Source organism: Atractosteus spatula, chromosome 1, assembly GCF_055471065.1.
Source record: "Atractosteus spatula isolate fAtrSpa1 chromosome 1, fAtrSpa1.hap1, whole genome shotgun sequence".
Classification (NCBI taxonomy): domain Eukaryota; kingdom Metazoa; phylum Chordata; class Actinopteri; order Semionotiformes; family Lepisosteidae; genus Atractosteus; species Atractosteus spatula.
In genome coordinates this window covers 59,809,192-59,823,324 of record NC_142706.1, presented here as the reverse complement: position 1 = coordinate 59,823,324, position 14,133 = coordinate 59,809,192, and the positions used below count along the sequence as shown (strand labels likewise).

The window sequence follows — 14,133 nt, the reverse complement described above, 5'->3', positions numbered from 1 at the left end:
TCTGATAACAAGGACTCTTGCACTGGGTATCCCGGCCCTTCGTTGCAACCTGTTCTCTTCAGTAGTTAATTGGATTGATGGGAAACTTCATTGCAATTACGGTCTTTTACAGCCCAGGACCGAAGCCTCAGGAGGACCTGAAGCAGAGCACTGATGTAATCCAACACCAGCAGTGTACGGCACCTCGAGCCTGTAAACTCATCCTGGGAAGATCTGGCTCATCTTGCACACCATTAACTTTTAAACCTTATCTGCGCAATCTGCACGGCAACACCAACACTAATGCAGGTCACTGCTCGCCTCTACAACAGGAATCTTCCCTGTGATTCCACACACTCACCTCAGTCTCAACTCATCACTGTCCTTACAGAGTGTGCCCTAGAAAACAGGGTCTGGACAGAGTGTGCCCTAGAAGACAGCACCTCGACAGTGTACCCTCGAAGACAGCACCTTGACACAGTGCGCCCTAGAAGACAGCACCTCGACACAGTGCGCCCTAGAAGACAGCCTCTTAAAAGATGGTGCCCTAGAAGCTGGTGCCCTTACAGAAGGTGCCCTTACAGAGGATGTCCTAGAAGCTGGTGCCCTTACAGAGGATGTCCTAGAAGCTGGTGTTTTACAGAGGATGTCCTAGAAGCTGGTGCCCTTACAGAGGATGTCCTAGAAGCTGGTGTTTTACAGAGGATGTCCTAGAAGCTGGTGTTTTACAGAGGATGTCCTAGAAGCTGGTGCCCTTACAGAGGATGTCCTAGAAGTTGGTGTTTTACAGAGGATGTCCTAGAAGTTGGTGTTTTACAGAGGATGTCCTAGAAGCTGGTGCCCTTACAGAGGATGTCCTAGAAGTTGGTGTTTTACAGAGGATGTCCTAGAAGTTGGTGTTTTACAGAGGATGTCCTAGAAGCTGGTGCCCTTACAGAGGATGTCCTAGAAGTTGGTGTTTTACAGAGGATGTCCTAGAAGTTGGTGTTTTACAGAGGATGTCCTAGAAGCTGGTGCCCTTCAGAGGGTGAACTAGAAGCTTTTGCCAGAGGAGTTTGGTGCCCTGGGAGACGGTGTCTTTACAGATGGTGCCCTTGAGCATGGTGCCCTAGTGGAACAGGTATGGCAGCCATAACATAAGGACAGAAGCCTGTGTCCTGCGCCAAAGCCATCTGTTAATGAGCTTCACCCTGAACTGTGGAGCCACCCTGCTCCCGACCTGCGCTACTCCACCTGAAGACAGGAGCTGTCGTGGGTGTGTGAGCCAAAGGGTGAGACTGATTTTACAGAATCTGCTGCCCTCCCCAGTTTCAGCATCACCAGATGCTGTGGAATGAAAGCGCCTTGTCAGCACGAGTCTCAGAGCCGATCTGTCACAGTTCACGAGGAAAGAACACCTGCAAGATCTCAAGCAGACAGAGATTTATTTAACAGTGCCTTGGCAAGGGTCACAACGAAGAAGCTGTCCTTGCTCTTCACGCTAAAGGACCTCAAAGCACTTCACCAGTAGGAGGAGACCCACTTCCTCCCCCGGCGAAGAGCAGCCCCTCCTGGGAGACGCACAGCAGCCCCACTGCGGGCAGCTCAGGGCAGGAGAGAGACACTGCTGCCCCAAGGGGTGAAGGGGGAGCTGGAGGGAGGACAGACGCTCCTATTCTTCCGAATGTTTCCTGGGATTTTTCATGATCAAGCAAATCAGGTTTAACGCCTCATCCTAAGCACCGCACCTCCTATATCCCAGTGTCCCCAGTGACGAAATCACAGTCCATTACAGCAGAGCGCACAGCTCCAAGTGCCGACAAACCACATGGAATAAGAGCTGCTCCTGTTCCCAGTTGGGAGCTAAGCTGTCACTGAGCTCTTTGACACAAGGCAGCAGCTGTCCGCGGGGCCCCTGAGCTCGTTCAATCCCATCGTGCTCTGCTGGGGGGGGCTCCAGAGGGCCTGCCCTGAGGCCGCAGATATCAGGAGGCCTTCGGGTGGCCTCCGTGGTTAGAAACGGCCTGCGCTCACAGGAAGGACTTCCTTGTAGATCAGGCGCCACTCATATTAACCCCATTCTGCTAAAACACCTGCAAGTGGTTTTCCTTTAATAAGGAGAAGATACCGGGGGTTAATTTGGTCGTATCCTTAGGAGCAGCTGTGATCATTCACCAGACACAGCCGTCTCCTGTCGGCACAGAGCCGCCAGGCTGTGCACTAATTAAGGAAGGGACTGTCTCTACCGCTTCTACACTGATTGCGAGTGCAGACTGTCACACTGCTGATAAAATAAACACTGTCGGCTGGCACTGCGTGGCACACAGCCACTTGACTGGCGTCTGGCTCCACCCGCAGGGCTCTTCACTGCTCTGCTGCCGCTCCCTGGAAACCTATTCTGCGTGCTGTCGGCGTGCACACACCCGCACCAGACCAGGAGCAGGGTCCCGCCGCGCCGTCCCCCTGACCTCACGATCCCCCCAACCCCGCCCAGCACACACCCTCAGCCATGACACTGGCCTCAACTCGTCAGGCGGGTTTCCAGTCTGTCTTTAGGAAGGAAGGTAGGAATTCAGCAGGCAGGGCGTCTGCCCAGGCTTGCCACACAGCATAGGGGAGTTTGAGGGAGGGAGCTGGGGCTGGTATGGTGTGGGTATGGGACAACAGGTATGGCACTGGTATGGTGTGGGTATGGGACAACAGGTATGGCACTGGTATGGTGTGGGTATGGGGCAGGCATGGGGCAGACATGGCACTGGTATGGTGTGGGTATGGGACAGGTACGGCACTGGTATGGTGTGGGTATGGGACAGGTACGGCACTGGTATGGTGTGGGTATGGGGCAGTTACGGCACTGGTATGGTGTGGGTATGGGGCAGACATGGGGCTGGTATGGCACTGGTATGGTGCGGGTATGGGGCAGGCATGGGGCAGACATGGGGCTGGTATGGCACTGGTATGGTGTGGGTATGGGGCAGGTACGGCACTGGTATGGTGTGGGTATGGGGCAGACATGGGGCTGGTATGGCACTGGTATGGTGCGGGTATGGGGCAGGAAAGGCACTGGTATGGTGTGGGTATGGGGCAGGTAAGGCACTGGTATGGTGCGGGTATGGGGCAGGTAAGGCACTGGTATGGTGCGGGTATGGGGCAGGTAAGGCACTGGTATGGTGTCGGTGTGGGGCAGGCATGGGGCTGGTATGGCACTGGTATGGCACTGGTATGGTGCGGGTATGGGGCAGATATGGCACTGGTATGGTGTCGGTGTGGGGCAGGTATGGGGCTGGTATGGCACTGGTATGGTGTCGGTGTGGGGCAGGCATGGGGCAGACATGGGGATGGTATGGCACTGGTATGGTGTGGGTATTGGACAGGTACGGCACTGGTGTGTGTGTGTGGCAGTTATTGCACTGGTATGGTGTGGGTGTGGGGCAGGTATGGCACTGGTGTGTGTGTGGGTGTGTGTGTGTGTGGCAGTTATTGCACTGGTATGGTGTGGGTATGGGGCAGGCATGGGGCAGACATGGGGCTGGTATGGCACTGGTATGGTGTGGGTATGGGGCAGGAAAGGCACTGGTATGGTGCGGGTATGGGGCAGGTATGGCACTGGTATGGTGTCGGTGTGGGGCAGACATGGGGCTGGTATGGCACTGGTATGGTGTGGGTATGGGGCAGGTACGGCACTGGTATAGTATGGTTATGGGGCAGTTATTGCACTGGTATGGTGTGGGTGTGGGGCAGGTACGGCACTGGTGTGTGTGTGTGGCAGTTATTGCACTGGTATGGTGTGGGTGTGGGGCAGGTATGGCACTGGTGTGTGTGTGTGGGTGTTTGTGTGTGTGGCAGTTATTGCACTGGTATGGTGTGGGTGTGGGGCAGGTACGGCACTGGTATGTGTGTGGGTGTGTGTGTGTGGCAGTTATTGCACTGGTATGGTGTGGGTGTGGGGCAGGTATGGCACTTGGTATGGCACAGGCATGAGGCAGGCATGGCACAGTGCTGCACCTCTCGCCTGCTGACTCACTGAAATGAAGCACAGTGCTTGGATCATGGTAATAAAGCAGCCCATCTAGTCCAGACAACATTTTCGTTTGATGCGTCAGCTTCACAACCAGTAACAATATCAGCCAGCTGTGATGCAGCTGCTTCAATCCAGCGCACTTCCAGAATAAGGAGAACGCAGAGGAGTCACAGACCAGAGCAGGCCATACGGCACACATGGCCCTTTTGGAATTAGATTGGTAATTAATCCAGGGATCTCATCCTGCCATTTCTTGAAAGAAGCCTGGGTATCGACTTCAACAACATGGCTGAGTAGCTCTCTCCACCTTCCTTTACAGTAATGCCTCCTCTTCTTGGTTTTAAATGCATTTCTCCATAGTTTCAAGTTGCGTCTTCTGTTTTGCGTTTCACTGTCTGAATAAGCCCACTCAGCTGCCTCGGTCAGTATCTTTGAGGGTTTCCAATACTTTACTTGAATCAGGTCCCCTCGTAGTCCTCTGTGTTCAAGACTAAAGAGCTACATCAGCATGTCAGCGTGGGACACTCCCTTCAGACTAAAGAGACTCAGTTCCCTCAGCCTGTCAGTTTAGGACACTCCCTTCAGACTATAGAGACTCAGTTCATCCAGCCTGTCAGTGCAGGACACTCTCTTCAGACTGAAAAGACTCAGTTCCTTCAGTCTCTCAGTGCAGGACACTCCCTTCAGACTAAAGAGACTCAGTTCCTCCAGCCTGTCAGTGCGGGACACTCCCTTCAAACTATAGAGACACAGTTCATCCAGCCTGTCAGTGCAGGACACTCTCTTCAGACTGAAAAGACTCAGTTCCTTCAGTCTCTCAGTGCAGGACACTCCCTTCAGACTAAAGAGACTCAGTTCCTCCAGCCTGTCAGTGCGGGACACTCCCTTCAGACTAAAGAGACTCAGTTCATCCAGCCTGTCAGTGCAGGACACTCTCTTCAGACTGAAAAGACTCAGTTCCTTCAGCCTGTCAGTTTAGGACACTCCCTTCAGACTATAGAGACTCAGTTCATCCAGCCTGTCAGTGCAGGACACTCTCTTCAGACTGAAAAGACTCAGTTCCTTCAGTCTCTCAGTGCAGGACACTCCCTTCAGACTAAAGAGACTCAGTTCCTCCAGCCTGTCAGTGCGGGACACTCCCTTCAGACTAAAGAGACTCAGTTCCTCCAGCCTGTCAGTGCAGGACACTCCCTTCAGACTGAAAAGACTCAGTTCCTTCAGTCTCTCAGTGCAGGACACTCCCTTCAGACTAAAGAGACTCAGTTCCTCCAGCCTGTCAGTGCAGGACACTCCCTTCAGACTAAAGAGACTCAGTTCCTCCAGCCTGTCAGTGCAGGACACTCCCTTCAGACTAAAGAGACTCAGTTCCTTCAGCCTGTCAGTGTAGGACACTCCCTTTAGACTAAAGAGACTCAGTCCCTCCAGCCTGTCAGTGCAGGACACTCCCTTCAGACTGAAAAGACTCAGTTCCTTCAGCCTGCCAGTGCAGTGCAGGATATTCTCTTCAGCCCCAGAATGTATCTGGTTGTTCTTCTCCGAACTGATTCCAGAGCAGCAGTATCTTTTCACAAAGAAGGCTCACAGGGAGAAACACACAGGCACAGGCAATGCTGGTCGTGGAGTCTCCTGTTCCCACTGACCCAGAGGCCTCCTTTACCCCCCGGCAGGTCAACTCCGGGGCCGACACTCCGGGCCGTCAGTGACCTTTGGGTTGATCAGAGTCCGAGCCAACGGGAAAGTCCCCAGTGATTCATGCTGTTCGCAATGACAGATCCCAGGAAAAAGCAGCCGATATCTCTTTCCCATATCTCTTTCACGCTTCCCAGAGCGCCCACACCACTGCGATAAGGACCTGGCACAGGGAGAGCTCAGGCCACTGTGGTAAAGTAAAGATCAACAAATCCGCCCTGGTTTACCGCTCTCCAAACAGAACTGAGAGCATCCCACCAGACTGCTGGTAAACCGACCTGGCTCAGGCCTGTGGGCAGGGGTTCGAAAGCTGGAGCGCAGCCCCTCTCTCTGCAGGACCCCCAGAATCTATCAGGAGGGGCTCTGATTTCACTGGTGCACAGGGGCCACGTCCAGGAGAGGACAGTCTGTAAGAACAGCTGAGTAGCAGATTCTCTGCACATATGACACAGCTGGTGGTGCCGCACCCTCAGCACGCTGGAACACACCACAGTCAGGACAGCTTTCTCAGGAGCCAGGTCAAAGTCTGTGCAAGCGTAGCTCTGTTTGTTTTCCTGAACACGTGGGAGTGCTGCAGCTGTGAGTCTTTGTGTTTATACCCTATAGACACACTGACCCCCCAGGACTGGTCACCCTATAGACACACTGACCCCCCAGGACTGGTCACCCTATAGACACACTGACTCCCCCAGGACCAGGACTGGACACCCTGCAGACACACTGACCCCCCAGGACCAGGACTGGTCACCCTATAGACACACTGACTCCCACAGGACCAGGACTGGACACCCTGCAGACACACTGACCCCCCAGGACCAGGACTGGTCACCCGGCAGACACACTGACCCCCCAGGACCAGGACTGGACACCCTGCAGACACACTGACCCCCCCAGGACCAGGACTGGACACCCTGCAGACACACTGACCCCCCAGGACCAGGACTGGACACCCTGACCATCCTCTTGACTAGACATCCTGCGGACACCTAAGAAATCACTGTAAACCTCCTGTCAGCATCTACCAGGGCTACTGAGATACCGCAACCTGCTTCCTCCTGGGTTCAGAGTAACGTCACCTGTAACGTCACCGGCAGCACACAGCCATTGGGTCAACTGCTGGGGTGACGTTCCTGCTCGATGAGTCAAAAGCTGAGGTTTTTTAGCTCAAGATGGCACAGCCTGCCTGAACCTGCAGCATTCCTGCGTTTCCCACACTCCCCGTGCAGCGAGTCGGGTCTAACGATGTTTTCCAACACACCCACACCCAAAATTTCCAATTATCAGCATCAGATTGCAATATTCATATTCACCAAGAAGCTATACTGATAATGCCACTGAGCTGGACCAGGGCACAGCTCCCTCTCAGGTCCTCCTTATCCACGAACTGCTTTCGCTCAGCGGACTGTAACGATGCAGTCCTAGTGTTCCCTAGTTCGGCACCGCGGAGGTCCTGCTTACAATCCAGAAGTAAGAAGTCTACTTATTACTTATTAATGAGGACTGGCTGGCTGGCCGGCTGGTCGGTCAGTTGGTCGGTCAATCAGTCAATTGATCTTTCCAGTACTGCCTTGTGTTCTGAGTTTGCAATCTCATGTGAGACACTACACCATGCTGGATATAAGCCAAGCCTTCCCTGTTGTACCTGACACAGTGAACTAGCACTTCTAACCCAGGCCAGGCATATGTGTCCCCCCAGTTGGACATCAGTGCCCAGTCCGGAAAGCCCACCTTAGGGACGTCTCTCTTGGTGCCCAGAGGAAAGGCAGACCATCGGTCTTCAGACCCCAGAGGGGTCTTACCTTCCCCTGCAGGAGTATGTTTTTTTCTTCCTCTTTGTTCAGAGAACATTCTTAAGAACAGAAGCCTGGTTTCAAATGAGAGAACCCATTCTGCCCATCTGGCTCATTTGGTAGTTAGTAGTTAAGTGATCCCAGGACCTCATCCAGCTGTTTCAACATCACGGCTGGGTCGTTTGTTCCATGCCACCACAACCCTTTGCGTAAAGTACTGCCCTGTTCTGACTGGAGGATCTCTTACACCCATTGTCTAAAAGATGCCAGGATATCAGCTTCAACGATGTAACGGGGCAGCTTGTTCCACACTCCCACCGCTCTTTGGGTAAAGAAGTGCCTCCTGTTGTCGGTTTTAAAGGCACTTCCGCCTACAGCCTACGTGCGACCTCTAGCCTGTGTTTTACTGTTCAATTCACTGGTTTTACTCTTACGTATTGTAAAAATAAATAATCTTACTTATCCTACTTATAAGACTAAATAATTCTTACTGTAAGAATAAATAATAATAAAAAATTGTCATTTGAATTCTGTTTTTTACTTCATCTTACACTACCGAATACATGATCTACCCCAGGGCTGTCAAACTCAGCTCTAGTATCTCCTGGTTTTTAGTCCAACCTTAGTAGTCAATTAAGTCAATTAAACATTTATCCTAAGCAGTGTCTAAATTAGACATGCACAGAATTCTTCTGAAGGTCTCCTACGGTTTCTTACTGAAAAAACACACTTCAGTAAAAGTACAGGTCCCTGTGAAAGCCCTTTAAGACTGAATAGACACAGTAATAATCCTGCTCTGCCGGGACGCCAGTCAATCGCTGCATGTAAGTGCACACACAGGCAGACAGTCGAACCCCTGGCTTCTCTCGGGAAGCAACTGGATGAGATCCTGAAGCCGCCTCCTCCCGTCTGTGACTGCTCCCGAGTTCTCACCCACACGCTGGGGCAGAAGTCCCCCTGGCTCTAGACACAGGCCCTCTTCCTCCCGTAAGTGCTGATCGCGTACGTGCGACCACACAAGAACTGATAGTTCAGGTGGGCAGCTGCGTCAGCACGCGCAGGCTGCAAGGGAACAAGTCATAGGTCTATCCCATGCTGAAAAGAGAGGAATGAAAACACAACGTTTCGGCCGTGGGGCCTTCTTCAGGTGTGAGAAAGACAGGGCAATAAGGACTCGTTGAACAGTTCATTTTCCGAAAGCTGCTTTCGTCATTTTCCCTCCGGATCTCGCGCTGCTTGGAAAGAGCTGGACGAGATCCTCGGATTAACTGACAGCTAATTCTCAAGCGGGCTGGCTGGGCTGGACAGCCTCCTTTCATCTGTAGCCTTTCCTATGTTGTTAACTTTTGAGCTGTGAACAATTCCAACGACCCAATTAAGACCACTCTTGCTTCAATTAAGGGGCTCGATTCAGCACGTACTGTAGGAGCTCAGAACTCAGCCTGGTGGGAATAATAATTAAGAAAACAATCCAGGCTGGAAAGTCCCAAATTTCCAGGGAGCTCATAACGAAAGTCCGGGAGGAAGGCGCTGTCCTGTGCCCAGGCGAGCACCTGCTCACTGGAGTTTAAACAAGGGGCCTCATCCCTCCTTCCCAGCACCCTCCCCTCTGCAGACCCTTCCCGCCCTCCCCAGCCAGAGCAGAGGCCTTGCTCAGGCTCGTGGTGGTGGCGGGGGGGGGCAGACAGCGCGCAAGGTGCTGGACTCCTGCATCCAGATGGCCAGCCTGTCGCCCCTCATGGGGGGGCACAAGCAGATGCTGCATGTACGTGCACTTAAAAACCGAGAACGGGAGGTATGGTATGTACACAAAGGGTGGTGGGAGGGTGGAGCGCTCCCTCTCTCATGACTGTGGTGGCAGTCATGTGGTTGAAGCCGATAACCTGGCTCCTTTAATTTCTTGACAACTGGATGAGCTCCTCCGATCAGGACAGATGCTACTTTACACAAAGGGTGGCAGAAGAGGGCAACAAGCTGCCCGGCCGTGCGGTCGAAACGGATACTTTGCCTTCCTTCAAGGAACAACTGGATGAGATCCCGGGGTCTTTCAGTGAGCGACAGCCAAACGAGCCAGATGGTCCGTTTGCCTCCTCTTGTCCGTGACCTTTCCTGTGTTAGGATGGGCAACTCCTGACCTCACAGGCTGGAATATGTGCGTGCGTGTGTGTGTGTTGAGCAGGGGGATTATTTACTCCACATCTCCGCACAGTCCCTCTCTGACTGCAACCGCACCTCCAAACCTCTGCGATTCACACCAGCAGGCAGACGGCTCACACGTTTATAAAGAGAGCCCCCCACACACACACTGGCACCAAGGACAAGCAGTATGGCAGACCCAAGACCAGGGCAGGTTCTGTTGTGTCTGCGTGAGCACGCCGCCCAAAAACACACTGTATGAGGGTGTGTGTGTGTGTGTGAGGATCTCTCACTCTCAAGCAGAGTCATCTAAACTGTGCTTCACAGCCACAGCGCCCAGAGCGAAATGATCTCGGTTGTTATTTGTACAGGTGACACAACATGTCGGGGGGGGGGGAGTCTTCTGTTCTGTCGGGGTCACTGTAACCCTTCGGCGACAGCTCGACATAACTCCCCGAGCGGCTAGAATCGTCAATACAATATGTCTCCGCCGAGCGAGTTGGCAGCTGAGACGGGGGATTCGCAGGGGACAGAGCCTGGCACTGTGACCCTCCAACCCGTGTGCGCGCCGACGCCAGCTTCCGCGCACCTCGTGCCCGTCAGCCCATATACCCGCTCGGACAACAGATCCAGAAAAGACCCGGGACAGGGCGGGTGGCTCGGCTTCGGACCGCGCTTCGCACAAGCGCGTCGGCCACCCTGCCGTTGAAACGGCATCACGAGTTTCTGCAACTGTAAGAAACTCTGCGCTGTAATCGACTCGCGTCCCTCCAGAACAGCGTCCATGTTCGGCGCTACGGTTTCTCTGGGGTTGTCGAAGCCGCAGCGCTGAGAACCGCACGCCCGGCGGTTAGTCAGTCGCCCCGGGGGTGAGACCTTGTCCCCTTGCTCTGCTTGTAAACAAGAGCAAGGGGAAGTGTAAGCACCCGCCCAGTGTCCCGCTCCGGGGAAAAACGTCCATCTTCGGCGGAACTGGAGGAGCACGCCGCGGCGCTCGTGCCCCCGCCCTTCCAGCTGCTGGTGTTCGGTCTTTACAAACACCCCCCACCCCCTTCTCTGGAGCCCCCAACTCCAGCTGCTACCTGTGAGCGTTGACCCCCTTTAATAAAAAAACACCCCTCTCTGTGAGGGCTGTGGTAGAACTTTTTGGAACTCGCACGCACAAAAAAAACAACTATTAAAAAACAGACAGACGTGGATCTGTTTCTTACCTTTTTGTGTCGCCAGAAGGGAAACTAAACGCCTTCCTCGTTTAAGTCCTTAGCATCTGAAAATTGTTTCTCAAGACGGGCTTCGGCCTTCGGTATGCTTCTTCTGTCCCTCCCTCCGTCTCTCTCTCTCTCGGTCTGTCTTTCTCGCTCGCCCTCGGCGCAGTAACTTCGGTATCTACCCTCAAGCTCGTCCCGTGTGAAGTAAGAGTGTCATGACTTTTCCCCGCACGGTACCGGAAAGCGAGCCCGACTCGGCTGTTACTCAGCCAGCGGGTACCGTCAGACGACACACGCACAGCGGGCTCGAACCTCAGCGCCTCTCCCGAACTGGGACTTGCACAACTCGAAGTGACAAGACTCTCTCTCGCTCTCTCGTCTTCTCTCTCTCTCTCTTTCTGAGGGAAATAAACACATTTCCTGTGTTTTCTCTCGATTGCGTTTTGTTTCTGATTGGATGGAAGGCGCAGCTGAGACCTGCTGAGGATTTTCTGTTCAGACCGAAGTGAAAGCGAGGAGAGTAGGCGGCGGCCGAACCCGGACACGGGGATCGGATTTTGTCTCTCTTCTGGTGTCGCGAAGTCTTCTGTTACTGGAGGGGAGGGGGGGAACTGTGATGTTAAGAAGATGAAAATTCGTTTCCTCTTCTTCTTTCGGATACAAGTGGAGCCCTGGAGTTTGTCAGACCTGTTTTCGAACTCCCCACCCCCCTCGCCTGTTGGTTATATAAGATAATGAATGCAGAACCAACTCGGGCGTTGAACGGGGAGATAGATTTCCTCTAGGGATCCATACCGGCAGACTCGAACCCTTTTACAACAGGACTCCCCAGTCCCGGTCCTAGGGGGGTCAATGTGTCTGCGGGGTGTCCAGTCCTGGTCCTGGGGGGGTCAGTGTGTCTGCAGGGTGTCCAGTCCTGGTCCTGGGGGGGTCAGTGTGTCTATAGGGTGACCAGTCCTGGTCCTGGGGTGGTCAGTGTGTCTGCAGGGTGTCCAGTCCTGGTCCTGGGGGGATCAGTGTGTCTGCAGGGTGTCCAGTCCTGGTCCTGGGGGGGTCAGTGTGTCTATAGGGTGACCAGTCCTGGTCCTGGGGTGGTCAGTGTGTCTGCAGGGTGTCCAGTCCTGGTCCTGGGGGGAGTCAGTGTGTCTGCAGGGTGTCCAGTCTTGGTCCTGGGGGGGTCAGTGTGTCTGCAGGGTGTCCAGTCCTGGTCCTGGGGGGGTCAGTGTGTCTGCAGGGTGTCCAATCCTGGTCCTGGGGGGGTCAGTGTGTCTGCAGGGTGTCCAGTCCTGGTCCTGGGGGGGTCAGTGTGTCTGCAGGGTGTCCAATCCTGGTCCTGGGGGGGTCAGTGTGTCTGCAGGGTGTCCAGTCCTGGGGATCAGTGGGGGGTCAGTGTGGAAGATGTCCAGGTCTCTTTAAAGCAGTGGCACAGTAGCAGCACCTGAAGAGCTGGGAGAAGCTGTCCAGCTGGCCCGGACGAGCTGAGCCAGAGCCAGAACCAGTAGACACACTGACCCCCCTCAGGACCAGGATTGGGGATCCCTGCTTTACACGACTAGGGGTTTGATCCCCCCGAGACCGGGAATCTGGGGTCCCGCAGGCCAGCGAGGGGTTGGCGTCTGTGCCACTGGCGCGTGGAACCGGAGCGAACCGGTTGAGTGTGGGAGGGAGGGGTGTGATGGACCATGTTTTCCCATGTTCATGCTGGATTCCCAGCAGGAGCTCCATTTCCCTCCCACAGTCAGTCCAGAGACATGCTGGCAAGTTAATGGGCTTCTGGGAAAACTGGCCCTGGTGTGAGTGTGTGAATTCCCTGTGATGGACTGGCATCCTGTCCAGTGTGTACCCCACCTTGCGCCCAGTTCACCCAGTTGGGAACGGCGGTGCAGTGGTCACCGTTGATGCCGCGCTGCACCGCGGCCCTGGGTTCAACTCTGGCCCTGGGGTGCTGTCTGTGTGGTGTTGGTATGTTCTCCCCATGTTTGCATAGGTCTCCTCTGGGAGCCCCAGTTTCCTCCCCCAGCCCAGAGATACACAGGTATGTCAACTGGCTTCCGGGAAAACTGGCCCTGGTGTGAGTGTGTGTGTGACCTGTGATAGACGGGCCCTGGTGTGAGTGTGTGTGTGTGTGACCTGTGATGGACGGGCCCTGGTGTGAGTGTGTGTGTGTGACCTGTGATAGACGGGCCCTGGTGTGAGTGTGTGTGTGTGTGACCTGTGATGGATGGGCCCTGGTGTGAGTGTGTGTGTGTGTGTGTGACCTGTGATGGACGGGCCCTGGTGTGAGTGTGTGTGTGTGTGTGTGTGTGTGTGTGTGACCTGTGATGGACGGGCCCTGGTGTGTGTGTGTGTGTGTGACCTGTGATGGACGGGCCCTGGTGTGAGTGTGTGACCTGTGATGGACGGGCCCTGGTGTGAGTGTGTGACCTGTGATGGACGGGCCCTGGTGTGAGTGTGTGTGTGTGTGACCTGTGATGGACGGGCCCTGGTGTGAGTGTGTGTGTGTGTGTGTGTGTGTGTGTGACCTGTGATGGACGGGCCCTGGTGTGAGTGTGTGACCTGTGATGGACGGGCCCTGGTGTGAGTGTGTGTGTGTGTGACCTGTGATGGACGGGCCCTGGTGTGAGTGTGTGTGTGTGTGACCTGTGATGGACAGGCCCTGGTGTGTGTGTGTGTGTGTGTGTGTGTGTGTGTGTGTGTGTGTGTGTGTGTGTGTGTGACCTGTGATGGACGGGCCCTGGTGTGTGTGTGTGTGTGTGTGTGTGTGACCTGTGACCTTGTTTCTCCGCACGGCTGTGGAAGGCCTAGAGCAGACTGGGCCCAGGCTCTCCTGGCCTCCCTGAGGTTCTGTAGTCACTGGCCTTAAAGACCACCCTGCCCAGCCACTCCTGATTTCTACACTTTCCTTTTTCCATTCGATCCTTTAGCACAAGGGCTGTGGCTCTTTCTAATCACCCGGAGAGAAATCACTGTCTGGCCACCCTCTCTGTGGTGCAGCGTATGCAAATACCACAGGCTGACTGGCCTGGGCTGCGCTGCAGGCGGTAGCGGTGCTGTGGCCTTGTCTTATCGCAGTCTGTGCCTGGCATCGCAGACTCTTCATGGGAGAAGATTATGATGTTTAAGGGGCTTAAAGCTGAAATATTTTCTGCCAGGATCTGTGTGCATGTGTGCGGCTGCTGTGTAATTAATTCGATTGGCTGGTGACTGTGTGGGGCTTCACATATAGGAGGGGACTCACTGATCCGTTACTGGCCAGCCCCACCTGGAGACACATAGAGGCCATTCTGTACCAGAAACCCCACCTGGGAGACACATAGAGGCCATTCTGCAC

The 14,133-nt window shown here is 54.4% G+C and overlaps 1 protein-coding gene across 2 annotated transcripts in view; it reads right to left on the bottom strand.

The window, feature by feature from the left end:
• The window catches only part of stat6 (signal transducer and activator of transcription 6, interleukin-4 induced), a 38,726-nt gene extending 27,417 nt beyond the window's left edge, over positions 1–11,309 (bottom strand). Inside the window, exon 1 of one of the 2 annotated variants that reach the window (XR_016090943.1) lies at positions 10,806–11,202. The gene's annotated coding sequence lies outside the window, so the exon portion shown is untranslated. Of the gene's footprint in view, positions 1–10,805 lie in introns of both variants that reach the window. The other variant, XM_088913433.1, reaches the window with a different exon arrangement.
• Positions 11,310–14,133: the final 2,824 nt, after the last annotated feature.